This window comes from Manis javanica, chromosome 18, assembly GCF_040802235.1.
Source record: "Manis javanica isolate MJ-LG chromosome 18, MJ_LKY, whole genome shotgun sequence".
In the NCBI taxonomy this organism is placed as follows: Eukaryota; Metazoa; Chordata; class Mammalia; order Pholidota; family Manidae; genus Manis; species Manis javanica.
Genome location: NC_133173.1, coordinates 584,686 through 612,178, shown reverse-complemented (window position 1 = coordinate 612,178; position 27,493 = coordinate 584,686). Strand labels below are relative to the sequence as shown.

At 51.9% G+C, this 27,493-nt stretch overlaps 1 protein-coding gene across 2 annotated transcripts in view; it reads left to right on the top strand.

The window, feature by feature from the left end:
• The first annotated feature begins 272 nt into the window (after nt 1–272).
• Nucleotides 273–27,493, top strand: part of RASGRF1 (Ras protein specific guanine nucleotide releasing factor 1) — a 123,335-nt gene continuing 96,114 nt past the window's right edge. For both annotated transcript variants that reach the window (XM_073227262.1, XM_073227261.1), the window contains exon 1: nt 273–540. The gene's annotated coding sequence lies outside the window, so the exon portion shown is untranslated. The remainder of the gene's footprint in view (nt 541–27,493) is intronic.

Below are 27,493 nucleotides of genomic sequence, written 5' to 3'. Positions count from 1 at the left end.
CGTCCTGGGTGGGGACCGGGAGACGCGCCGGGGCTCCCGCGCTGGGGGAAACCGGCAGAGCGGCGAGACCCCGGCGCCGCAGCACCAGCACAGCGGAGCTGTTGGCCGCCCACCCCGGGAGGCCAGGTGCCCCGTGATGCCCGCCGCCCGGCCGGCCGCGCTGACCCGGAAGCCGGGACCGAACGGCCACAGGGCGGCGCCCCAGCCGCGTCCGAATCGTCAGCCGTGGTTGAGGCGCCGCGGCTCCAGGCGGGTCGGGGGTGAGGCCCGGGCGGCGCGCTCCCAGCACACCGCCCGCGCGCCGAGCGGGGCCGCCTGGGCCGGAGGGTCTGCGCGGGGGGAAGCCGGGGCTCGCCTGCCCCGCTCCCGGGCCCCCAGCGCGCGCGACGCGCAGACGGCCGCACAGGTGGGCGCGGGACCCGCCGCCTGCTCAGACCGGCCTCCCCGACTGCGGACACCGCGGCCCGTGGCGAAACTTCACGACGCGAGGCAAGAGCGAGGCCCGCTCCTTGGGTGGACGTGTGGTCCTCCCGTCAACAGGTATTTCCTTACTTTATTTTATCCTTCCAGAAGTTACTGTTCGCACATACCTTTTGGCACAAATGGGAGCATCCTGTGGGTATTTCTCACCTGGCCTTGTGGTTTTTCTCTTTGCATATAAAAATGTGTGTATATGTTTATATGTATATGCAATATATCTGCATATAGATATAGATATTGGAGTTAATGTATATATATATATATTGGAGATCACTTCATATCTGTACATGTAGATCTGCTCCATTTCGTTAAAGAGTGATACAGGATTCTATTCCAAATTTGCATGATCATTCCCACTTTGCTGGGCATTTCTGACTTTACGAGTCTTTTTCTGCCGTAAACATCCCTGCATATATGTGTTTGTGCACATGAGTGTTCTCTACTGAATACGTTTCTAGATGTGGAACAGCTGGTCAAAAAATATACAAAGGGTGTGTATATTTTTATGATCTCAGATCATGTTTAATGCCCATCAAAGAAGTTTCATCAATTTTACACTCATAAACGTTTTGTAAGAATGTCTACTTCCCTGCACTTTTAAATAGTCTCCGTTTTTTAACTTAAATCAATCTGGTAAGTGAGAAAGAGTGCTTATTTTCGTTTGATTTCAGATATGAATGAGACCGTGCATCTTTTTATATGTTCCCATACCATTGCGTCACTACTGAAGTGCTATTTTATCTGGGCGAGTTAGCGATTTTGTACATCCATTTGGGAGCCAGCAACCGCACTGAATTCTCTGTTTCTAGTAGCTGTTTTCAGTTGATTCCTGGGGTTTTCCAGTCACATATATTTGGAAATAATCATAATTTAGTCTCTTCCTTTACAATGTTTATACCCTTATTTCTTTTCATATGGGTTGATACTCTAGAAAAACTATCCCATAACCATGGTGAGAGTGCACATCCTGAAGATCCTCACTTCTATCATGTTACTAGGTTCCCATCTTTAAGAATAATGGCGGCTTTTGGCTTGAGATGTATTTTTGTTTTACTCATGAAATACCTGTATTGTTAAGAGTTTCCTCAATTTCTGTTTCATTAAAACTCTTTAAAATCAAGAATGGTAATAAACGAAGTATGAGAAAATATAACCTAGTATTGAACCATCTTTAGTTCCTGAAATGATCCCCACTTGGTTGTCTCTTTCTCTCAAGGTGCTATTAAAGGAAATGTCTTTCTTTTAAGAGTTTCCACTTGCTATTATTCTATTAGGATTTTATACTGATCTTCAGTGAAGTTCATCTCTTTTGTTCTTTTCTCTGTGCTAATTTAAAACCCGTTCATGCTGCTTTAAAGCAAAATGTATAATTTTTTTGGTCGTCCTGTAGTACAGTTTAAGGAGTGTTTGGGGACTCTTTTTTCTTTCAAGTTTTATAGATGTCAAACCTTGAAAAAGACTGGCAGAGTCATAAATGCCCAGCAATGGGGAGTGATCACAAAACCTCGGACGGAGTGCTGTGGGCATGGTAACTGTCTGAGCTGGGGGGGCTCTTTGGCAAGCCTCTCACTTTATTCCATGATAATCCATGAAGTCCATCTAAGTTTTCTGTCTGTGATATTATCGGTTTTGGAAATTTACATTTTCCTAGAAAGTAATCAGTTTTTTCATATTTATTTTCACACAGACAATTAAAGCATCGTCTTAAAACTTAATTAAATTTCCTCTGTATCTGTGATTAATTTTCCATTCTCATTTCTGATTCTGTATATTTTGCCCTCCCCTTTTTGTCTTGTATATGTTAGCTGGTGAGTTAGCTAGTTCATCACGAGTATATCTGTATTCCCATTTATCTAGCTCCTGGATTTATGTTCTGTGTCCTATTTTCTGAGCCAGGAATTTTAGTTTTCATTTTTATAAATCCATTCCTTTCCCTTCTATTCACTTTTATATTCTTTTTCCAATATCTTGTAATACTCAACTTTCACCCCTTCATGTTCAGTAATGTAAATCTCAGAGAACAGCCTCGGCTTTATCCTCCAAATCTCTGCTAGCTATTTAAATTCTAATTTTAATTAATGTGAAAAAACTAAAACGTCAGTCCCTTGGCATTAGGCACATTTTAATGATTCAAAAGCCGCATGTGGCTAGTGACTACATATTGGACACTGCAGACACAGAACATTTCCTTCTCTTAAGCACCAGTGCTGTAGAAGGTAACATGTAGTCATACTGGTTCAAACTCCTTCAGTTACAAGTGACAAACTCAGTTAAGTCCCCAAAGGGAAAGAAAACATCAGTTTGGAACCTCTGCAGCCCAGAGACCCTGACGTCGGCACAGCTGGACGGGGACCTCGCCGTCTCCATCTCTTGGTCTGTTTGCCTTGGCTTCCTTGAACCATTTCACCAGGCTCTCCGCCCCTCCCTCCTGCACCTCTCCTCTCCTTTTGGCTTTTCTCCGCTCAGCTTAGCAACGTTGCATAGCATTTAAAACCTGTAGCTACAAACCAGACCTCGTGAGTATGAATCCTTGTTCCACCACAAATGGAAACGATCTGTTACTTAACTTCTGAATGTCTCAATCTCCTCATTTCTGAAATGAGGATGTAATGAAGCCTAGCTCACAGACTTGTCCCTTACACACTCAGTGTGGTGGTGGAAGAACAATGGTGGAAGATGCAGCATGTAGAGCACCCAGAACAGCGCCTGGCACTTAGGAAGTGCCCCACAAACACAAGCTGCTCCACGGTGGAGCATCTCTGTCCACGGCGTGGGCTATCGGCTGCTGGCAGCTGCAGGCTCACGTCATCCACGCCTAATAGAAGAGACAGGCTTCTCCATTCATTGAAAAATTTCAGCTAGGACTCCGGGAGCTCAATTCAGGTCCAAGGCACATCTTTAAAATAATCACTGGTGAGGCATGGTTACAGACCAGGGTCATGGGCCCCAATTCTGTGACCAAAATAACATTAGTCACCATGATGAACAACCCCAGCAAAGCAACAGAGGTCGAGCAGGGATAGTTTTCCAAGAAAAAATTAGTTACTTTTATCAGAGGACGAATGTGGAAAATCGTGCTAATAGAACTGATAGCAGGCAGAGTCCACTACATATCCCCTCTTGAATACCCCACATGTGCTCACAAACTTGCACACACACACACACACATTCATTCCCATGCATGTGATTTTGTAAATGCCCATCTAACATGGTGCAGCTATCACACATTCAAATACACATAAACACTCGTGCATTTCTCCCAGTTAGACCCAGAGATGCCTCCTGAGGGTCACACACCTATGATATTTTTAGACATCCCTTACACACTCAGTGTGGTGGTGGAAGAACAATGGTGCATCCACACACACACACACACACACACACACACCTTTGAGAAAATAGAAGAGGGTAAACAATACAGTCTCCAATCAATAGTGTAAGCCGCATCTGCCACAAGGATTACAAAGGTCCCACTATCTGGCCATGGGGTGAACCACTTGGTCTGTCACTATGGTGGCTCCAAAATTTGCACACTGAGAAAAATCTCCCTTTTCCGTCATTCCCCTGACTGTGCTTAGAGGGGTGGAGGAAGGAGCCCCCACCATCTGAAGGATGTAATAGCCGCAAGAAGCCCATTTCCTTTGGAATAACTAAGGGTCCTGGGAGTTCCTTTGGATCTGAGCCATCACACACCTGCTCTGCCACTGTGGAGGTGTTAGGTCACACACACCCCTTTAAAATCCTGATCTTCTACCAGAAAAAATTGTTCTCTGGTGTCTCCTCTGAGCTAGAAATCACACAACAGAAATCCTGCCAAGTATAGTCTTTGACTCTGAACCCCTCTATTGTCATTTCTGTCACTTAAAAATAATCTTTCCAGAAAATTTGGACTAAACCGACTTTTGGCAAGTAGACTCGGTGCATTCTCATGTTGAAATCCAAATTTCTTCTGAAATTTTGAAAGAACAACTTGATCTAAGTACACTTGAAAATAGCACAATGAAAACATTTCCTAAGATATTCAAACCTCAGCTCCTTCTTAATCACAAGCAAGCGGAAAAACCCACCCATCCTCAAGCAGTTTGATGAGGAATAGAGACCCACACTTTGTATATTATAAGACAACTGAGAGGCAGAATCATAATCATTTTGTCAGCCATTCAGAGCTAAACTTAGCATTCTGTTCAAAAGCCAAATAAAATGTCAACATATCAAACTTTTAGGGTGCTGTCTCTAAAACTGGAGTTGAAACTTAATTCCTGTCTATAAGAGACCAGTGTCCCCCCACTGCCCTTTCTCATATATGGTATCTGTGTAGAACAAGTAAGTTCTTATGCTTAAATTAACCATGCTTCTATTGGGTGGACGTACTGTCACTGGATAGAGCAGCCTGGCAGTTGTCCAGTTCTTTTGATCAGCAGCAGCCACTGTATCGGTCAGGGTTCCTGGCTGCAAGCAACAGAGCTGTGTCTAGCTGGTCAGGCAGCAAAGGGTTCATTAAAGGTAGTGCATTGCTCCCTGGACTGTTGAGAAATCAGAGACCTGAGTCTAAGATTTCTTGATTGACAGCCAAAACTGCACACAGAGCTGCCCCGTGGATGAAGCTCCTTCACTGCTGACCCACTGGTGCCACCCCACCCCGTGGTCATTCCGCCCCAAAACTCAGGTGCCTAAGCAGCACCCACATCAGCACAGAGCCTTGCCCTCACCTTTGCTCGCCTTCAAATTAAAGCCTTGAGCTGGTGAGTCTGGCTTGGAGGTCATGTGCCTGCATCCAAGATACCAAGCAAGCTGGGATGTTTCCAAGGTTCTCCTATGGGAAGACATGGGACTTGTAAGGCGGGACAGCCTCTAAATGTAACAACATGATTCAAAAGTTTCTCAGCATATGTAAAATATGGTCAGTGCCTACAATCTTCCAGCTACATGTTTCAGCCAAGTAATCCACACCTGGAAATTTAAATTAGATCACTCCACCCCTGATTGCCGGCACCCCCCGGCCCTCCCCTGGAGGTGTATGTTGAGCTGTGGTTGATAATTGGGAGCATTTGTCAATCCTCCTACAGAGAGAGGATTGAATGTGAAATCTGAATTTCATAGGCTGCTCTTTGTGAAAGAGTGGGTCTTCATTTGCATGCCCTGATCCTTGAAGGCTCTTCTGGAGTGTTCTGATCCAGATTTGATGAGTAGGTTGAAAGAGAACAGACCAGACTGAGTCCCACGTCCCCCTACCTCAATATCACAGACGCAAGACAGTCGGATGAACTAAGTCAATTTGGTCATGCATATTGGTGGCCTGGACCACACAAACCTATTTTTTTTCTGTCCCTAAATTAATTTTTAAACACACAGTTAATAAAAGCAGCCATCTCCTGCTTTTCCTCTTCGCCCCTCTGTTTTTAGCTCGCCTGGCATTTACCTCCATGTCCCAGAGTAATAGGCTTCCGCCACTATTTCTTGGTTTGAGTTTACTGCTCCGCTGAGTCTCTGCTGGATCAGAAGAGGGCGTGGCTGCCTCGGATCTCTCTGTTCCCCCCACACCTGTCCAGCGCCCTGATAAAAATCACAGCGCTAGTCAGAGCTCCTCTTTCAGTTGCTTTTGTAAACGTGGGCAATAAACGAGCTCTGCATTTCCTGTTCCATCACATACTTTCCCCTTTGCAAGATGAGGAGCGCCCGGAGCCCCTGCTTCCCTCCGGCTGTTTCCTCTTCCTTCCACATTTCCATTTCCTCCCTCTGTGCGTTTACCTTTGCACTGTAACGCCGACGGCGTGGGCATTCTGTGCTCAACAGCAGCCGAGCCGCGCTTGCTTCTCTGTGGGGTGTGACTGAATGCTGAGACCCTGTAAGCGGTGTGCCAGCCTGTGGTTCTGGGCAGGACGCTCACCAGTCAGGCAGGTTCCTGCTCTTTCTTTCTCTGCTGTTTCCTCGCGCTGACATTTATCATTATGCTCTATTTTCTGTTATCAGTAGCCCCACGTTTACTTGCACACTCCATAGCACCACCTACGCCATTGAGTCCCTTTTGTCCCCAGGACCTCGTCCCCAGGCCGCTGCGCATCATGCCTGGTGGCTCTGTCTTCACTGACTTTCTGGGTTGAGGCCTCGGTTTCCTGAATCTTTGCTGTCCTTGCCCTCCTTCACTTTGCTGCTGTTGTTCTCAGACGCTCCCTGAAAACACATTCCCTCCGTCAGAGCCCCTGCATGCCAGAAAGAGTCTCATTCCTCCCTGCCAATTTCAGTTTGGCTGGGTATAGAATTCTAGGTTAAATTTTTGTCCCTCCACTGGAACAGGAAATCACAGCAGCCTGGATGCAGAAGCAGATAGGAGACTCCAGTGGTCTTCAACTAAGCCAGACCTTGAAAAGATTCCCCCAAAATGTTATTTTTCATTAAAATGTCATTTGTGATGACACAGGGTAGGCTTACTATTTTTAAGTGGATTAATACATTTAAAAATATCTTTTAAAATAATAGCTCTCCCTCTAAACTTAGAAGGCATTGCTTTATTGAATGCCACAGTGCAGAGGGCAAGACCACCGCTTATCTAGCTCCGTCCCCTGAAGTGACCTGTGTTGTCTCTGCCCTCTTGGTGCCCAGTTAGCCCTGCTGACCAGAAGATTCATGCCCTTTGCTCATGAAAACACTCCTCTCTCTCTCTCTCTCTCTCTCTCTCTCTCTCTCTCTCTCTCTCTCTCTCTCTCTCTCTCTCTCTTTTTTATCGTTTCCTTCTCTGTTTCCCTTGTTCCAGGCTTTTGGAATTCCATTATTCGGCAGTTATTGACCCTCCTCCATTGATGGTCTCATCTTTCCCTTCTACTCATCTTACTCAACCTCCTTAAGTATTTTTTCAAATCTTCTTCTGAACACCCCTTCTGCACCGTCTTCTTAAATTCTAAGGGCTTCCCTTTCCCCAGGCATTACTTTTCCTGGCTTCCTGTTCTTGGCTAATGAACATGCCTTCTAGAATCTCTGGGTACTGGGTGGAGGGGTGTTGTTTCTTATATCCCCCTTCGTTCCCCACAGTTGCTATGTGTTTTCAGGGTCACTGTGCCTGTCTGTTTGGTCTCTGATGCTGGAGGAATTCTTCAAATGTGTGGAGATCTTTTATTTCCCTTCATATGTAAAAAGGAAATAATAGGAAAGCTGAGAGTTCTGTGCGTGCAGGTGGCCTTGTTGGCTGAGGGTGGCAAGTGGGGACCAGTTGGTGATTGGCGAGGGGACTCCTACATAACAGATGGGGTGTTCCTGGCCCAGGACCGCTCAGTCTCTTGGGAGACAGCCTCCAGTGTAGTTCTTTTCCGCTCACAGACAGACTCCCGGATGTGTGTACAGTCTGGAGGCCAGGACATGGAAGGTCAAGTCCAGTAAATACAGATGTTTGCCCCCCAAAGCCTAGTTCCTCTGTGCCATGCCCCTCCCTCCACCTCCAGAAGGAGGTCTCATGGGAGGTGGCTCTCTGACAGATGGTCATGGACCCTCTGCTCCATTAAAAACCCAGTCTCTGCTCAAAGTAGCTTCTGTTGACTGTATAATGACTTTTACCAAAAGAGGAAATAGATGCCATCCACTGCCTCTCTGCGCCCTCCTCCTCCCTTTGTCCTGCCCTCCTCCCCACCCTCCTCCTCGCTCCTGCTCCCTCCTCCAAGCCTCAGGCTGGCCGGGAGCGCCCACCGGCACCCACTCGCCCCTTGCCTGGGCCTTCAGAGACCATGAAAAATGATGAACTCCAGCTACTGTGGATCGTGGCGCTCGTGCGTTTGCGATCCATCAGGTAGCACCATTCAGCATTGCAACAGCCTCATAATTACCCGAAGCAAGGACCTTATCACACATCCGGTATGCTTCTGACATACGGTTTGGAAAGACAAGGCATTTCTCAGAAGGAAAACTAGTTTAGCAAATGCAAATACTTTAAATCCCCCTGCAGTGCCACCGCCTTTGCTTTCTAATGTGAGCTTCTGGCGGCTCACTTCTGCTCGGGGCGAGTTTGGAATGTGGTCCTTTGCGCTGAGAACACCCCAGCCCTTCTCTTGGTCCTCAGGCAGGCCTGCAACCCCGTGGGCCGCGACATCAGCCCAGGGGCTTGTTCCTGCAGCTAAATGTGCTGCTCTGAGGAGCTCCCCGAGGCCTGGTGCCTGGCTGGAGCGGCCGTTTCACGTGCCCTGTGATCTGTACCCTCACGGTTAGGCACACTTAAATTCCAGCAGAGTGGATTGGAACCCTGCTCCCTGCGGCCCTTCTCTGCCGTTTGTCCAAATGCTGGGAGCAGGGGTGGCTGGGCTCAGGACAGCGCCAGGGATGAAGGCCTCATTGCTTGAGGTCCTGGTTCCCTCCTGGAGTTCTGGGGAACCCCCCTAATGCTACAGCTTTTCACGTTTCCCAAGAGGAGAAAAGATGTTCCCCCCAGGAGATGTTTGAAAAGTGGGAAATTTGGGAAACCTGGAACATAAGACTCTGTTAGATTAGAGTTTTTTTCCCAAAGATTTAAGAGAACCCTATTCGGTGTTTATAAAAATCAGAGTGGACCAGCAGTTCAGTGTGCAAAGCCTCCATCTGAAATATGTGAGGGTCTTGGAGGCCAGGCTGGAAGCTGGGTTGGGAATACAAGAGACTCCTCGAAAGCTCTGAGAAGATCATGCGAGTGTCAGCCGAGGACGCAGGTGGAGAGGGGTGTGCGCCTCTCCTGTTGAGGGCCTGCTGTACCCTGGGCACTGCTCCAGGCCAGGGCCAGCAGGGGACCAGGTAGACAAGGTCGCTGCTCTTAGGGACCTTGTATCCTGATAGGAGAGATTAAGGAAAGAGGGAAGGGAGGAACAAAGGGAAGGAGAATGTCCGCTGCTGGTAAAAGCCATGTGATGAATTAAAATAGGCACCCGTGGCGATGGGACCCCAGCCACTGCGGAGCCTCCGTCCTGCACAGGCAGGCAAGGCCTCTTCGAGAAGGCAATCCCAACCACAAGGGGATGGTTGTGCCAGATCCACACCTTCTAGACACCCACAGGCAGGGGCAGGCGCCCCGTGATGTGCATGCTGTCACCACGTTCCAGAGGAAGAGACAAGACATGGGGGATTTGAAATGATGCATCTGTGGTCACCCGGCTAGTAAAGACCAAATGGACCCTGTGCTTCCTCTGCCTGCTGCCAGCTCCGTGCCCGCAGGAGACACGACAGGGAGGCAACTGCCCGGATAGTCGAGTTTCCCGCCTGGACTTACGCCCCAGTCTCGTCAGGCAGCCGTGGCAGGTGTTACAGGTAAATGAACACAGGTCTGAAGAATCTCTTCAAGGGACACAGACCTTAGGCCTGATGACAGAGAGGTGGCTCTGGGGTGTGGTCCACACTGGTGGCGAGGTGGAAGGCGCCCCTGGGCTTGTGACAGACCCCTCCAGGTACCCAAGGTTAGGGATTGCGATGTGCTGTCAAATTCGTGTTTCAGGAGTAGGTGGAGACTGAAGGACCAGGGGAGTCTTTTGTTTTCCTGCAAAAGCAAAGAAGAGGACCCCCTGCAGTCTTATCTGGTCGGGAGCGCAGCACCCATGGAGGCCCAGTAGGGGAAGCCGTGCCTTGTGCTGCAGGACAAGTGAAGGGACAGCCAGACACTTTCCTTCTCCGGGGCCCTGGCGCCTTCTTCCAGACCTTCATTTATTTATTTATTTATTTTGGTATTACTAATATAAAATCACACGAGCAACATTGTGGTTACTAGATTCCCCCCATTATCAAGTCCCCACCACATACCCCATTACAGTCACTGTCCATCAGCGTAGTAAGATGCTATACAGTCACTACTTCTCTGTACTGTACTGCCCTCCCTGTACCCCCCAAATTATGTGTGCTAATCATAATGCCCCTTACTCCCCTTATCCCTCCCTTCCCACCCATCCCCCCCAGTCCCTTTCCCTTGGTAACTGTTAGTCCATTCTTGGCTTCTGTGAGTCTGCTGCTGTTCTGTTCCTTCAGTTTTGACTTGGTTGTTATGTTCCACAGATGAGTGAAATCATTTGGTACTTGTCTTTCTCTGCCTGGTTTATTTCACTGAGCATAATACCCTCCAGCTCCATCCATGTTGTTGCAGATGATAGGATTTGTTTTCTTCTTGTGGCTGAATAATATTCCATTGTGTATATGTACCACCTCTTCTTTATCCATCCATCTACTGATGGACACTTAGGTTGCTTCCATGTCTTGGCTATTGTAAATAGTGCTGCGATAAACATAGGGGTGCCCCTCCAGGGCTTTTAACAAAACCCCGCAATGAGATCCCCCACAGATGCTGTTTGAAAATGCTTGGTTCTGGTGGGCGCTGGGAACATAGATCAAAAACAAATCTCCTACCAACCCAGAAGACCTCTCCGCAACGGTAGAAGAGAAAGAAAACAATTTTATTATTGAATAAGCACCAAACTGGAGTGTGATGTGCATCTGGGCCAGCTTGCTGAGAGACTGACCGCCGAGGCAGGGGGCAGCCTCCCCCTCAAAGAGCGGCCAACTCGGCCGACACGCACATGCTCTCCAGGGGGCTGTGCGCATCCTCCGTCCTCCGTTCTCCGGTGAGAAGGCTGTCGTCCATATGCCGTCTTACATCCACCTGGTAGTCGGGGTGACCACCAGCATTAGCTTTTGGCTTTACCCACAGGAAAAGAGCCTTCCCACGTGTTTGACAGGAGGCAGTTGTGCAACTTGGCAGTGCCCACCCTCCCACAGAAAATGAGAGACGCCATCTGCCCCCGTGGTGATATTAAGAGATGCTCCCGGGCCTTTGAGAAAGTCGTGGCTGGACCTTAAAGCTGGAAAGAGGCTCATTTAGATTTTAAAAAGGATTTGTGTACATTTTAGAGAGACAATTTACAGTTTCAAATCGTCTAAAATAAATGCTCTTAGAAAGGGGAAGGGGTAAATCTCTCGTTGCCTCTTGTTTTTAATTCCTATTTGCCCATATGTGGGCATGAAGCCACTACTGGTGAAATCTTGTTTTCAAATGGCTCTTTTAAACAATAAATTAGGAAATGCTTCTAACGGGGAAACAGTAACATTCCTTAAAGAAGAGTCTGGAGTGGAAGCTGCCACTCTTGGGGAAGTAAGGCCACTTTATGCAAAATGATTTTGCACATTTTTAAGTAGCTCCAAAAGTCACAATTGTGCAATCATGGCAGTTGCTATGGCAGCAAAGTTATTCTAATCCACTTGGCAGTGAATCGTCTGGGGCTGCTGGGTGAGGGCACCGTGCTCTGCGTGTGGAGGTGTCAGGCTTTGCACCACCTTTGGGGCAGAGACGGGCTGAGGGAGCCGCGTGGAGATCGGGTGCAGAAGCAGGGCACACACACCAGGTCTGAGCACCCATGGGCCGGAGATCAGAGGCACGGGACGTTAGCACGCTGGGGCCCCTCATTTCCGCCCATCCGACACAGTCTCCGCATGTGGCCCAGAAACTGAGGGATTTGCACGCCATCTCCCCGACCGCCAGCAGCGCAGCAGGGTGCGGTGGAGCCCTCCCAAAGTAAAAGTGACACGCCCGAGGCCATAGGGTTGGTGGCAGTGTCTGGAGCAGAGTCCGGGCTATCGGCCTCCAAGTGGGAGGACTTGGCACCCACAAGCACCCACAGGAGAGGAAAAGCAGGCAGGTGTGTCGCGGGCAGCAGGGAGCAGCCGGCCTCTGAGCTCGAGGGGCGGATAGTCGGTGTCCTGGGTAGGCTCGCCTTCTGGGGGAGCGCAGCAAAGTGGAGGGAGGCCGCAGGGGGTGCAGCGGGGGGGGGAGGGGCTGCTCTGGGACAGAGGCACAGGGGAGCTTTCCTGCTTTGTCTGCAGTTGCGTCTCTAGGCCTCGGAACAGGGCCGGGCTCCCAGAGGGTCCTCCGTAGAAAGTCATGGGATGATTGTGAATTCTGGCAACAGCGTAAGACTGAGTCTCCCCAGTGGATCAGGGGTCCCAGTACGACCATGATGGCGCACATCAAGAACTTTGAAGAATGAGTCCATCCTACTTATAAGCTACTAAGTGTGCCCACCACTGTTTCACGATGCCAGCAGACAACACAAGCCTGCAGGGGCAGAGGTGAATGACTCTGCCTCACAGTCAGATATCACATTTTCCGTCTGTCCTACAGGGTGACATAGAGAAGTCTAGGTGGCAGAATGCCAGGTGGTCCGGGTGTTTCAGGAGGGGAGCCCTGAAGTCAGGGAGGGAACCTGATATTTTAAATTGGTGGTGAGCATGCCCTTTGGTGCAGAGCGAGGCACGACTCGTCCAGGACAGTCACCATGGAGGCATCGTGGAAAACCAGGTGGGAACGAAGCCTCTGCTAGTGAGACAGGCAGAAACGTCAGCGTCCCAGGGAATGTCTCCGAGCAGGAAGTGGCACTGTTTCCCCCGCCGGAGGAGCCCCAGGGACGCAGAGAGCGCCAGGTGCAGAAGGCCACGGTGGAGCTTAGAGCAGACAAGCAGCCCCTGCGGAGGTGGGACCGAGTCAAGGTCAGAACAGTTCACAGGGCAGCTTCCTGCAGAGTAAAAGCGCAGGACACACAGAGGACTGGTTGGCATGGGGAGTGAGGGAGGGCGGAAGGCAGAAATTAGTGAGAATTGTCGGCGTCTTGATCTGAGGATGGTGCAGGAGTGTGTACACGTGTCAAGATGCATCAAGCTGTGCACTGAAACTCGTGCACTTTGGTGTATATGCCTCAAATTTTTGTTGCCCCCTCGCCTATTTCACCCGTCCCCCTACTCCCGCCCTGTCTGTCCTGTGTCTGTGGGTCTGTTTTGGTTTCGTTTGTTTTGTTTTTCAGCTTCTACATATAAGTGAAGTCACATGGTATTTGTCTTTCTCTGTCTGATCTATTCCATTCAGCATAATGCCCCCTAGGTCCACCCTTGTACCTCAATTAAAAAACTGAAAGAAGAGGAAGTGGCAGGGAAATGGCTTGTGATGGCTTCTAATGGAAGCTCGACTCCGTAAACAAGGGACCCTGACATCTCAGCCTGGATTCCCCCAACGCCTGAAGTCAGTCTGTCTGGGAATTAACCCCGCGAAGCAGAAGCGAAGGACAGGGAAGAGGGGAGAGCTGGTGGAAGGGCATGTCATCAAGCGGCCCCCTCTGTGGACAGCGGTGCTCAAACCTGTGGCCCTCTGAAGGGTCCGCCCCCCAGAGGGATGCTGGGTGCTGAAGCCTCTCTCATCATTGTCCCCAGGTGTGGGGATGCCAGGAAACCCCAGGGAGGCCCCGGGGCTCCAGACCCGCCCCTCCCTGTCCCCACCGTCCAGACCGGCACCTCGTGCCCCACACCAGTTCCCCCGACAGTCACTGTCCCTGCGCACAGGCGGCTGTGGGAGCAGGCTCGGCTCACCCTCAGGGCAGGTCAGAGGGGCCGAGCAGCGGCTCCCTGGGGCAGAATGACCCGCAGTGAACAGGACCCCCACTCTGTGGCCCCAGGAGGCTGGGGCGGTCCGGGGACCACTGCAGGCCCCTCTTTTCCTGCCTCACCTCCTCACTCCCCTGCTGGGCTTTCCTGCAATCGCTCCATACTGACTGTTCACCCCCAGAGACCCGCCTCAGTCTGCCTTCCTGGGAGCTCCAGCCAGGATGTTGGGATGGGAGGCAGGTCCACAAGGTGGCCCCTCACTGGGCCCTGGAGGGGCAGTGAGGACCAGATTCTGTGCCAGGGGATGGGGAAGCCCCGCCATGCAGCCGTGGCCCGTCCAGCTCTACATGGGGCTGTGGGGCCGAAGCACCAGCTCTGTGCCCGAAGAATAAGGAGACAGGGGCGGTTCTCAGGGTCACGGCCGCTGTTGTTGACACCACAGATGCCACGAATAGAGAAAACACAGGCCGGGCATCAGCTTAGGGCTGCTGTGCAAGCATCAGAAGCAGCCGTGAAGCATCTGAAAAGGCACCTCCCCGAAATGAGAGGGCCGGACTGGGGAGTCAGTGCACTCGGCACAGAGCAGGGCTGCGGTGCTCCTGTGGGGTCCCACTGCCCCCTGTGCTGCCAACCTTGGGCGTCCCCGACCTGAGGGGCGGCTCAGCTCCCAGTCAGCACAGGGCACGGAGGAAACAGGACGGGGTCCAGGCCCCTGGTCAAGGGGAGGACAGGAAGGTTAATGCCTGGACAACTGTGACCCCAGCCACAGGACTTGATGCCTCCCGGACCAGGAACGGTCCTGTTCTGGGGGTTTGCCAGCCCTCAGCCTGCCCCACTGGAATCCCCCAGGAGAGCCGGCACTAGACCCCAGAGCAGAGACCCCCTGCCCCTCAGCAGGTGACAAAGGGCGGCCACCAACTCAAAAGCAAGCAGGAGACCAGTGCGGGCGCCGCCAGGCTGAGCGGGAACGCAGATCCCGAAGGTCGGGACCTGGAGACGGAGGCAGGAACCCATTGCAAGCGTGTTCTCTGAACCCGCTGAACTGACAAGTAATGTTCGTTCCCGTGCGGGGGAGCATCGGAGTCAGCTAGAGGGTCTGACCTTCCCTTCAGCAGGAGTTAAAATCAAAAAGGAGCAGACCATGCCAGCCAGGCCAGGCCTCAGGAGGCATTTGAGTGACTCCCCCTAAGCTGCTCAACCAGGGAAACGCTCGCATCCACGAACCCTGGGAGTTTACTGTGCCTGCTATAAACAAGTATCAGGTCTGATTGTTTTCAGGGTGTGTACTGATTAGGAAATAACTTGTTTCTCAAATGATTCTCTGTGTTTTCAAAGTCACATTGTAAACTTGACTCTTTGAACATGTTCGTTATGAAAATGAAAAGGGAATGTAAGAAATCTATTTAGGAATCTGTGTGTTTGCAGGATTTTTTGGGGGGAGGGACACCAGATTTAAAGGCTTGTGGACATGCACTGTGATGTTTGGATGGAATCTATGGGCATCATTTCATCAGGTCTGTGAGGGACCAGGAATGGGGACACCTAGTATAGTGTCATTAAAGTGGCCATCGGTGCCCACCCCTGGCAGAATTAACAGGCAAAGCATGGAGAATGCTCATCACGGAGTGTCCGAGAGCTAATCAATAGATCAATAGACCAATGCTCCGTAGCTGCAGTGCTAGACCTTGGAAACAGTGCTGAGTGAAAAAAAAAGTGAGGAGATATGTAACAGGATACGGGCAACAGCACTTACAAATGCATGTCCACAAACAACATGCGCATTTACACAAAGCCATACCCATTAAATGTATTAAGATGTGGGGAATTGGAACAGACAAATGGGTTGTGAGAGTGGGGAATGCAGATAAATAGGAAATTAAAGAAGAAAGACTATTTTATAATTCTTTTTCCATTTCTTTTCTTTCATGTGTGCCTCATATTTAAGTTGTGTTCTTTCCTTCTAAATCAGGAAAAAAGCCTCCCGCCCACAGCAGTCTAGGGAGAGAGAGGAATATTCACCATCTAACTTTTGAAATTGGCATTTATTTTGTGATTCAAGAAGAAAAGGTGGTGGGAATAAATAACATAGCTAGGGAATTCAATCCATAAAATTGGGAAAACAAATTAGGCTTTATTAGTACAATTTGAATTGGATGTACACATCAGGTTGGGGATTTTTATCTACGTGGTTATCTTAATTTGGATGGGGAGAAATTTTGATGAGTGATTTTGCTTATTTTGTTTATTTTATGGGAATGATTTTTCCCTGTAGTTGGGGTATGCGTTCAGTAGATGCAACCCTTCACTCAGACATAACATTCTTAGTTGGTAGTGATTTTTGCATGCAAATAACAATGGAGCTCACTGAGAAATCCCGCAGGGTGAGCGTCTGCTGTCAAGTGGCCTTGGGATTTCAGCCGCTGCCATGTCTTTTCTGAGCTGATTCTCAGCACCTCGACAGTATTGCCACCAGCACCTGGGGCCAGCGGAGCCCCTGACGAGGTGGGGGCTCCAGCTCAGCCAGGCCGGCCCGTACTCGGGTTCCCTGCGGCCTCCCGAGGCCATGCCCAGGGCTGGGTACACCAGCCTTGCCCTGGGTGAGAATTCAGAACTGCACTCAAGGCCAGAACTCACCAGCCTGCTTGCTGAGGTGTCAGAGGCATTGGTGGGCCACACTGCAGGGCGGCACCAAACGAGGGGCCTTCCACAAGGAATGCCCTTCCAGGAAGAGGGCCGCACCCCTCTGCCCCTCCGATCACTCCCAGACACAGGGCAGTAGCTCTCACTGCCTACCTCCCCACCTCCCCGACAGAGTGCTGAGGTCCTCAGTGAGCAGCCCCAGGACTTACAGAGGAAAGGGGGGCAGTGTCAGCAGATTTCGGGGGCTGCAGAAATGCTTGTGGTCGCTGGATGTGCAGGGCCTGGTATTGGAGCTCAGGTAGCTGTTACTGTGTAACTACCCAAAACTTAGCGTTTCTCCCATTCCGAGGGTCCGGAATTCAAACAGGGCACGACGTGCAGCCCATCTGCTCCTGTACTTGCCCTACAGCAGGCTGGTGGCGGGGCTCAGTCGGAAGGTCCGTGAGTGTGCCCCTCACCCGTCTGATGGTTCCCTCCAGCAGGACGGCCTGGGCTGCCTGACAGCACCGTGGCTGGGTCACAAGGGGCAAGCGCCCAGGGGCAAGTCAGGACCCGAGCTCTGTGTGGGTCATGTTTCGGACATCCCACTGGCTAGAGCAAGTCATAGCCAGGCTCCAGGCAGTGCGGGAGGGGACTACACCAGGACCTGGATGCTGAGGGACGAGGCTCTGCAGACCAAAAGCCCACAGGCCTGATGACAGCTCTGCAGCCAGAAGACGCTGCTGGGTCGGGGGAGGTGGGGACAGCCCAGGCCCTGAGAAGCGCGTCACCCTCTGGGAAGCTCTGAACAAGCAGAGCCCCCGCTGCTTGGGCAGACTGAGCGGCACCGTACGAGTGTGCGACGCTAAAGGGCACGGCTGTGCGCTGCATGGCAACACGCGTGTGGTGTGTGGGCTGAGAGCCCGGGACAGGCTGTGCGTCCCCCGCACCCTCACAGTCCCCCTCCTCCAGACCAGGCCTCAGCCCCACCTGCCCCTCCTAGGCCCAGACCTTCACGTCATCGGCTCCTGCACGCGGGGCCCACCCTTTGCACTGCCTGGCCTGGTGGGACAGCTGTGATTCCTGGACACCGGCCGCCGGCCTGCAGTCACGGGGTGGACAGTGCAGGGTGACGCCGAGGCGGGCAGCTGGATGGAACTTGGAAAGCGTCACTATGTTGTGGGGCCCAGTTAACCGGAAAGCTCATCCACCTCTGGGCTTCCATCAGGTGAGAAACCTTATCGCTGCCAGAGTGTCCTTGCTGTTAATAGGAACGACCCTCATGGAGGCAGCCTCTGCCCCAGGACCCCCGCCGCCCTGTGTACTCACACACCTGTGTGGGTCCAGGGCTCAGCGCCCCTGGGTGTCCCTCAGCCAGGATCTCTGCCTGCCAGCCTTAGCACCCTGCACCCGCTGCAGAACAGTGTGGCCTTGGCCCTGACGTCACCCCCCACCCAAAACCTGGTGGCCTGTACTCCAGGCCCCTGCATGGCACCACGAGAGCCAGCTCTCCTCTTCAGCCTGCAGACGTGCCTCACTGCCCTTCCTCTGCTCAGGCCCACACTTCATTCATGCACTTGGCAAACCTTTCTCCAACACCCGAGTGAGGTGACATCCCCCAGCATCCAGGTCCTGGTGTAGTCCCCTCCCGCACTGCCTGGAGCCTGGCTATGACTTGCTCTAGCCAGTGGGATGTCAGAAACATGATGCACACAGAGCCCGGGTCCCGGCTTGCCCCTAGGCACTTGCCCCTCACGACCCAGCCACCATGCTGTCAGGTCTCCGGCTCTGGCAGAGAGAGGAGCGTGGGCACACAGGACACATAGAGAAGGGACTTGGAAAAGCAAAAGCAGGCGTCCCAGGAGAGGGGACAGGGGACCCCTTTGGATGGATGAGTTGGTGGGCTCTGTCCCCTCCAGCTCGCTGCTCGGGGCCCTGACCGCCACCCCAACCCACAGCTCAGAGCCCTGTTCGCCCCAGCCCACCACTCAGGGCTCTGATCACCCACAGCCCACAGCTCGGGGTTCTGCCCTTTGCACCTGCTGTTGTCCCTCCCTGGGATGCCTTACCCTTACTTTGCTGGCCTGGAAACTCCCCGAGGCCACAGTCACAAAGCGTGTCCTCTGGGCGGCCATTCACGGCTCGGGAGGCATGGTCATGTGCCCCCTTGCTGCCCCCACATCTTTGCACCCATCTCCTTGTAGGTAGGAATTTGTTCCACTCTATTTCCCTGTCTTCATCAGACTATGAGGAAAGACAGGCCCCCCCCACCTGTATGTGCCCAGCACCCACCCAGTGGCTGGCATACAGGACACCTGATGAATGTGCTTTCTCCCCAGGCTTTGTCCTCTCCCAGCCATGCTTCCCAAAGGGTTGAGTCCTTTCTGCTGGGCAGGCCCTAAAGAAAGGGGCCCGACTTCCCAGGCAAATAGGACAGTCCCCACTCTTAGAGACCTTCCCACTCAGGGCCACCATGTGCAGGGGTGTGGGTCATTTCCTGCAAAGAGACGCTCAATCAGGTGGCAAGAGTGGCCTGAGATCCAGCCAGCCTTTGACTTGCCAAACCTTTCTCCTTTGCAAGCACCGAGTCCACTGTGAGGGGCTCCTTTTCTTAACTGCACAGAAGTTCTTGGCAGACTGGCCACAGCCCCTGTCCCCTCACGGCATCCCGGCAGCCAAAGCTCAAGGGGAAGTCAGATCGGTCACCTAATCATCCTGCCAGGACTGTCTGCCCACTTCTGCTGCATGAGGCGTGCTGGGGAGCGGACCCTGGCAACGAGACAGACACGACTCTTGTTCTCGGGAAGCTTACGTTCTACGGGGGCAACAGACTTTTTAAAATATAAGTGAACAGACAGGTGAAAGGATTATGCATTCTGATACATGTCATGAAAACACAGATAAGGGGCTGAGAAAGAGAATGGGGGTGCAGAGAGCCCCGTTTTTAGCAGGTGAGCAGAGAAGCTCCTCTGAGGGGCCCCACCCACAAGCTGAGGCCAATAGGACAGAAAGGACCTGGTCGTCAAAGCGGAAAGAGAGGCTGGCTGGGCATAGCGGGGACAGTCCTGTGGCAGGATCGGAGTGGACGCAGCCCGCCGTTTGCTCTGAGCTGTCTGTTCCACAACACTGACCCGCCTCCCCATTTTCCCACCGTCGGCCAGAGTCGGCGTCCTGGGCTGCCCACATGTCCAAGGGGACCGTTCAGGACGCCTCACCCCAGACCCCTGCACACGGGGTAAGCATCCCCACCAGCCTAAGCCACCGTCGTATCTTTGACCCCCGGGATCCCCTATTACAGGCCCAGAGCCCTGGAGTCCCCCTCACTGGGCGAATGGACCAGTCAGAAATAACACAGGTAGTGGGGTGGGGGTACGGGGACCCCCATAAGCTCTCTACATCCCTGCTCTTTGGCCATGGAGCTGGACCAAGGCCACCACTAGCCCACGTGGATAAGCTGGAGCAGAGAGCCTTGTTCAGGGGTTCCTGTGGCTTTCCTTCCTCCTTCCCGTCAGTCGGCCATTACACAGCACCTGCTGTGTGCCAGGCTCCCTGCTCTCTGTGCTGAGACGACGAGGATAGCGTGGGCCTTGGGCTGGGCTTTCCTCCCGCCCAGGCTTGTACCTCCATCCCCAGGGGCCGCCCTTCTCCTCTGGACCAGACCCCACTGCCTCTCCCAGGGAAGTGCTATCGTTTGCTTAGCGACTACTGCACGCCAGGCATCATTCTAAGGAGTGAATCAGAGACACGATCTGCTTCCAGGGGTTTAAAGTCCAGTGACAAAGGCGTTAAACTCATCACCCCTCAAAGGATTAAGGAATTCCACCTGCTCTGCGGGTGGCAGGAGAAGAGCCTGTGGGCCTCTGGGAGCAGCAGGAGGCCTCTCTGCGCCCCCAGGCAGTGTTCAGAGGGGGCCGGCACCCTCTGGTGTGATGTTCCTTACTGGCTCAGTGAGCAGGAAATTGAACAAACAGAAACAACAGGAGGGGAGACCCCCGCCCCGCCCCGTTAGCTTCGCTCCCCCACAGCCTTCATTCGCAAGCCACAGACCCCGCACCTCCCAGTGCGCCTGTGTTAGCAGCAGCCTCCTGGGCCCTGGCCCTGGGGTCGTCCCTCCCTCCCTGGACTGCCCTGGATCACCCTGTCCGAGCCCCAGCTTCTCTGTGAAGTGGAAGCAGACGCTCCCCGACAGGACTGCGGGCAGAACCAAAGGGAGGCGGGCGTTCAGGACTGCGGCGAGTCCCTCCCTCCAGTTCCCATCACTGTGGCGGCCGCGTGCACCCCTTGGCCTTGGTGGGACTCTCCTCCTGAAGCCCCAGCTTCTCGGGTTGATCACCCCGGAGAGATGCTGTTGCGCCCCACTTTTCTTGACATGCCCCTCACAAAGGTATGAGATTCCCGCCTAAGCTCCAGTCTCCTGTCCTCTCCATCCAGTTCCGATCTGACAGCATGTTACAAGTATCTGTTTGACACTGTCAACAACCAAAATAGAAATCCCATCACCAGCTACCCTGGATACAGCCTGTCACTGTCTTCAGAAGACAGACTTGGTGATGGGCTGGCTCAGAGTTCTTTCTAGTAAAGGAAGATGTCACAGAAGCCAGGCGTCGAGCCCCTTCACTTAGAAGGAGGCATCTTAGTAAACTGGGGGCAGGTGGAAAGTCCTGCCACCATGCAAAAAGCCATGTGCCCTTCACACCTATGTCACAGCCTCTCTGCTCAGGTTACTAGAAGCCAGCAATGTATAAGCAGGGCAAGCCGGGCCCCAAGGTAGGACCCCACGTCAAACACCAGAGATGCTCACGACCACTCTGCAGAGCGAGATCCTGTGTCCATTTTAAGGATGAGGAAACGGAGACCTCAGAGAGGGTTCATGATTCATCCAGGCCACCCAGTTACAGAACACCTGGGCTGGGGGGTGAGCATGGGACTCCTGCCCCTGCCCCCTAGCTCTGCCCACTGCACTGCCTCCACCTCAGCCGTGGGCACCGCCCATCCCTGCCTCCTGTTCTTGGCCTCCTCAGTCCTGGCAGGCACGGCTCAGGCCCGACCCCTTGGAGACCCACTGCTGTCAAGCAGACCCAGGAAGGGCAATGTCAGGGGTCCCCAGGGTCCCTGTGTTCAGCTGGCCCAGGCTCCGTTTGCTGCCCACCTCTGCGTCTGGCCTGTGCCCTTGCTGAGAAAGAGTGTGGCCCACAGCCGGGTCTGCCCGGCCACCTGCTGATGTCTACATGCCAATCACCAACTGTCAGACTTCCAACTTGCGCTTCCCGCCTCCTGCCACCAGAATGGTCTCCAGTGCCAGGGCATGGCCTTCTCCCCCACTAGGGCACGGTGCTCTGGCAGCCCTCTGAGGGACTCGGGCACGCAGGGTCCCTGAGATGCCCCATTAGAATATGCTGCCTTTATCAGTGTTTCTCTGCCTGTAACCGGCCCCCAGATGTATAACCAGCTGCCAGGTGCAAAGAAAACCTTTGCCTATGGGGGGTGCTCTGCAAGGAGTTGCTCCCACCCAGGCTGCTGCTGCAAGAAGGGACCCACCCACCTTGCTACCCATCTGCCTCATAGGAGAGACTGAGGCCCAGAGAGGGCAAGGAGCACAGGGCCCCACTAACAGCAAAGACTAGAGGCAGGTCAGGTGCCGCCGTTGAATATTAGGAAATCCACGTGTGATTAGTATCCATAAGGATTTACAGAAGGTGGTGCTGTACAAATATGGGGCCACAGTCCTGGGGGTCACCCACTCAGGTTTTCACCACCAGATGAAGGTACCCCTTCCTCAGGCAGATTTAGCTCCCCACCAGGGCAAGGCTTAGCAAGCTGACCAAGGGCCAGATTTCATGTCCCACCTGCCCCTTCAGCAGAACAGCTTTGTGCAGTGAAGCGCCTGAACAGCTGTCCCAGATGGCCCTGCACGTGTCACACTGAAACTGCAGCAGGTGGCCCTGTGTGCGTCACTGAACCTATTTGCTTAAAGCATCTGCTTCTCCCACCAGACTTGAGGCTCTGTGAGGGGGCAGCCCTGTCTCATCGATCTTTGTATCTGTCCTGGTAAACAGCTGGACACATAGGGCCCACTGAGGCCCATTGAATGAACGAATGGATGAATGAATGATTTCGCCCTCCCTAACTTTGCTTCTCCCCTTTGCATTTACTCATCTAAGGCTCTTACTTAACTTTCTGTAAGTCTTGGTAGCGGTCCTGTGTCTGAGTGTGCCCGTCGGCAGCATGAAGGCGCTGGCTTCTGCTCCTTGCCCTCCGCGTAGGAGTTCGGGAAGATGGTTGGAAGCACCGTATCATCCGTATCTCCCTGGAGGAAGACACAGGCTGTGACCAGGGCTGTGTGGACGAGGGCCCTCTGCCCTCTATCGGCTTGTGTGTCTGAGCTCCGGCCACCCTGCTTATGCCTTGCTGGCTGGCTGACGTTATTCTGGGCACTTCTTCAAGTATCACTGGTGACAGAACTCAGCAGTGACAAGCTGGCAGATTGGCTTACAGGAGGCCGCTCCTGAAAACTGCTGGTGATGCTCTGGGGAGACAGCAGACAGGAACCGGCCGCATTTGGTCTTCGGGTTAAGGCATGAATATCTGAAAATGAGAAATTCCTTGGAGACAGCCTCCCAGATGAACTTCAGTGGTTGGTTACGTAAAGAGCTGCAGAAGCCGAGAGGCTGGGGAAGAGCTGCAGCGAGGGGCCTGGGCCCCCGGGGTGCGTGCACGGGGAAAGGTCTGTGGTGCCGGCTGTGGGCCAGCTGACCACGAGCAACGAATGTCTGACTTCCCTTTGCCTAAAGTCCGATCCCTCTGCTGGACCAGAGCACTGCGCCAGACATCCCGGGGGGACCTTCAGCGAGGCAGGACCTCCCCGTGAGCTGAGGACTCCGCACATCCGTCTCGGAGAGAGAGCCGTGAGGGGTCTCTGGTTCTCCCCGGAGCCAGCAGGGCTCTGCGTGAGGTTTGCCCCAGGGGAACCATGGGAGGCTCTGCTTTTCTGAAGTCTAGGCTCTGCACACAGAGCTGGCTTGTCTTGCATGGACAGGGCTCAGGGTCGGTAGGAAGAGGCTCGACCCCCTGAGACCGAGGCTTCCCAGACAGGGAGCACAGGTGTTGTGGGAGGTGCATGTCATGCTGGCGGGAGCGGGAAGGCTGCCTCTGGGGCAGCAGGATGGGTGCCAGCTTGGAGGGCACACCACTGCTTCCATGTGGCCCGTTTCAGGCTGCCCTCTGTGCCAAGGACTAAAACCGAGGCTCTATGACCTTGCGCGCTGTTGCAGATCTCAGAGCCTGGCTCAGGAGGGAGGGAGAGGAGCCATACTTCCTTGGAATTAGCTGTTTGGCCTTGAGCTTGGGGCTCCAGCTCCACACGGGACAGAAGAACACAAGCTCCTCTGAAGTTCCTGGACTGTGTGACCATCCTGGCCCCTCCCCCGCCCCCAAGGAGGGGGTGGGTGCTCCAGGGCAGTGACTCAGCCATGGTAGTTGGGAACTCAAAGCCATATGTAACTTGCTTTACAGAAATAAAATACTAGGATGGTTCTTGCATGTGACCCTGGAGGAGCAAATTCCTGGCAACAAAGAGATGGCTCGGTCCTTCAGATTTATGGGGCTCTTAGTCTAGGAGGGAAAACAGAGTACCAAGTTGTGCCCAAAGAATGTGGCCCAGACCACAGGAAGGAATAATGATATGTAAAGAAGGCTGCCACGCATTCGTGTATTTCCACATTTGCAAAGAGCTTCACATACAAGATCTCTCATCTGCTCAGAACTTTGCCAGACTGATTTCACAGATTCGGACCCCGAGAGTCAGAGGCCCAAGACCACGGTCCTTTAGTGTGGAGCCATCACTCCCCTTCCTGCCTCAGTGTCTGTCCTCCACGGGGTGGCAGACTCATCCGGGTTTACCCAAACTTTCCCACTCTTAGCACCAAAAGTCCTGTGTCCTGTGAACCCCTTGGTCTTGGACTGGTAAGACCAGCTGGTCACCCTGACCCCTGATCCTATTGTGGCTGTAAAAAGTGCCTGGAACTTGGAGGAGGGGAGAAATCTTTGGGTTGGGAAGGAATTCTGGAGGTCATTTCCATCAGCCTCTAAGGCTGAATTTGAATGTATGAAGACATGGGGGAGTGTCTGGGGAGGAAAACACTTTTCAGCAAAAATCAAATAGATGTGGACACTGATGAGGTCTTTGAGCACATCAAGGGCTTGGCAGTTGTGGTGCTGGGACGTCAGGGAAATGGAGGTGCCCCTCTCCTGTGCCTCAAGGAAGATCTCAGCTGCTGGAGAGGTTTAAGAGGGAAGAACATGGTCACAGAGACTGCTGGTCCTCTTGCCACGCTCTGCCTTGCCTTCTTCCTTGGTAATGGAAGCCTGCTTTTATAACAGTATCTCCACCTGAAAGAACGTATTTCCAGCCTCCCTTGCGTGGTAACCAGTAAGATATAAGAGGAGGTTGTTTCGGTGTAAGACCAGGATCAGACTTCTTAAAAGGGGTGGGACAGTCAGGGAACATCCCTTTGCGTCTTCCTGTCTGTCTTCTTGCTTGGAACTTGGCTGTGATGGCTAGAGCACCAGCAGCCATCTTGTGATCATGGAGATAACAGCAGCATGCTAATGAAGATGGAGAAGAAAGATGGAAAGAGACCGGGTCCCTCCCATCTGTGAGTCACTGTAACCACCCTGGCCCACCTACTTCCAGACTTACTCTACGTGAGAAAATAAACCCTATGTATTTAGACACTGGAGTATATTCTCTATTGCTCGAAATCAAATATAATTCTATCCAGGGAATAGCTCAAGAAATGCACTGAGCATGAATGCACACTGCTTCTGAAACTGGCTCTCCTGCAGGGCTTAGCTCGCTTTCCTTGGGTTTTAATTCTCTTCAGGCCCCTTCCCTGCTCTCAGGAGCTTCTCACTGGCAGCTCACAGTGGCGCACAGTGGGGTCCTTAGACCCAGGATCACAGTTCCTTTTCCCTGTTGGTGTATCAGTGTGTCTCCCAGCCTTTCATCCACTCAGCCAATGGCATTAATGACCTCAGGGAATGAGTGCACAGGGGAAAAAAAAGCAGAAAACAAAAGAGTCATTCTTGGCTTTTGAGTTACAAAATAGGCATTTGGAACTCATCGCAAATACATGATCTTGAGAAAGCCTTTTTGAAATTCAAAAGCCTGGAAACTGTGCATTACTGTGGAATTTCAGGGTATTTGTGACAAAGGAAGACTCCACAAGCTTTCCAAAGAGCAGAAGACAGACGACAAAGGGCGAAGAACCAGAGTGGCTTCCGAGTCCTCAGCAGCAAGTTGCTAGAAAGCAGTGCGGCAATGCCTCCAAACTTCCGTGAGAAAATCGTTTTCAACCTAAACATCTATCCCAGCCAGATTATCAAGTGAAGTGTAGCAGATTAAAGAAAGACACTTCCAGATATCTAAACACAAATATTATATTCTCCTACACATCCTTTCCTTAGGTAGCAAATGTAAAATGAGAAAGAGAAAGACACAGGATCCAGGAAGCAGAGTGTCCAACCCGGAAGAGCAGTAAAGGGAAATCCCAGGAAAATGTATACAGTCGGCCCAAGAGGGACCAGGAAATGGAGCACATGGGGAACCTATGGCCATAAGCAGGGAGAGAAGCAGGCAAATGAAGAACAAGGCAACAGTCAACTCCAGGGCAAACGAAGGACTGAATGGGCGGAGACCTCATGGCTCGGCAGGGAACAGGAGTTGCCTGTTTGCGATGGTGGGCGCACTGTCTGATCACCTGACCAAAATGTGATAGAATTTGTCAGCCGTGGATTAAAAGTGTGGGGGAGTTAAGTGCACCTCTACCACAACAAAACATAATCCAATAATATCTGTAATTGATAAATGATACAATATCCGTGTGAACATGTCACTTACAGACATGGTAAATGCAGGGCAAGAAGTCAGAATGGCCGGGGGGAAATTGCCTCTGGGGAATGGAATTGAGGACATGGGGCAAGGTGGGATGCGACCAACTTTTTAATTACTTATGTTCATTTTATCACTAAACATGAACAACAGCTTTGAAAACCATATAATAAAAAAGTAGCACGAATTTTTTAACATGTTACAGAACAAAATTTAACACACTGGAGAGCAGCAATATAATCTCTCTGAATCAGTAATCCATAATAAGAAAATGTCATGAATTTGAATTCATAAAATAAAATTTTAATTGATTTGTTAAAGCCAAGGCCCTGAAGTAAAAAACAGTACATTTGGAAACATTTATGGTGGGTCAGAGTGAGTTTTTTCTACTACACATATATATATATATATATTTTTTTCTGATATCATTAATCTACAATTACATGAGCAACATTATGGTTACTAGACTCCCCCATCATCAAGTCCCCCCCACATACCCCATTACACTCACTGTCCATCAGCATAGTAAGATTCTATAGAGTCACTACTTGTCTTCTCTGTGTTATACTGCCTTCCCCGTGCCCTGCCACCCCCACCGCCCCACCCCCTACATTATGTGTGGGAATCATAATGCCCCTTTTTCCCCCTTATCCCTCCCTTCCACCCATCCTCCCCAGTCCCTTTCCCTTTGGTAACTGTTGGTCCATTCTTGGGTTCTGTGCTTCTGCTGCTGTTTTGTTCCTTCAGTTTTTTCTTTGTTCCTATGCTCCACAGATGAGTGAAATCATTTGGTACTTGTCTTTCTCCACCTGGCTTATTTCACTGAGCACAATACCCTCTAGCTCCATCCATGTTGTTGCAAATGGTAGGATCTGTTTTCTTCTTATGGCTGAATAATATTCCATTGTGTATATGTACCACATCTTCCTTATCCATTCATCTACTGATGGACACTTAAGCTATTTCTTGGCTATTGTAAATAGTGCCACAATAAACATAGGGGCCCATATGTCTTTTTCAAACTGGGTTCCTGCATTCTCAGGGTAAATTCCTAGGAGTGGAATTCCTGGGTCAAATGGTATTTCTATTTTGAGTTTTTTGAGGAACCTCCATACTGCTTTCCACAATGGTTGAACTAATTTATACTCC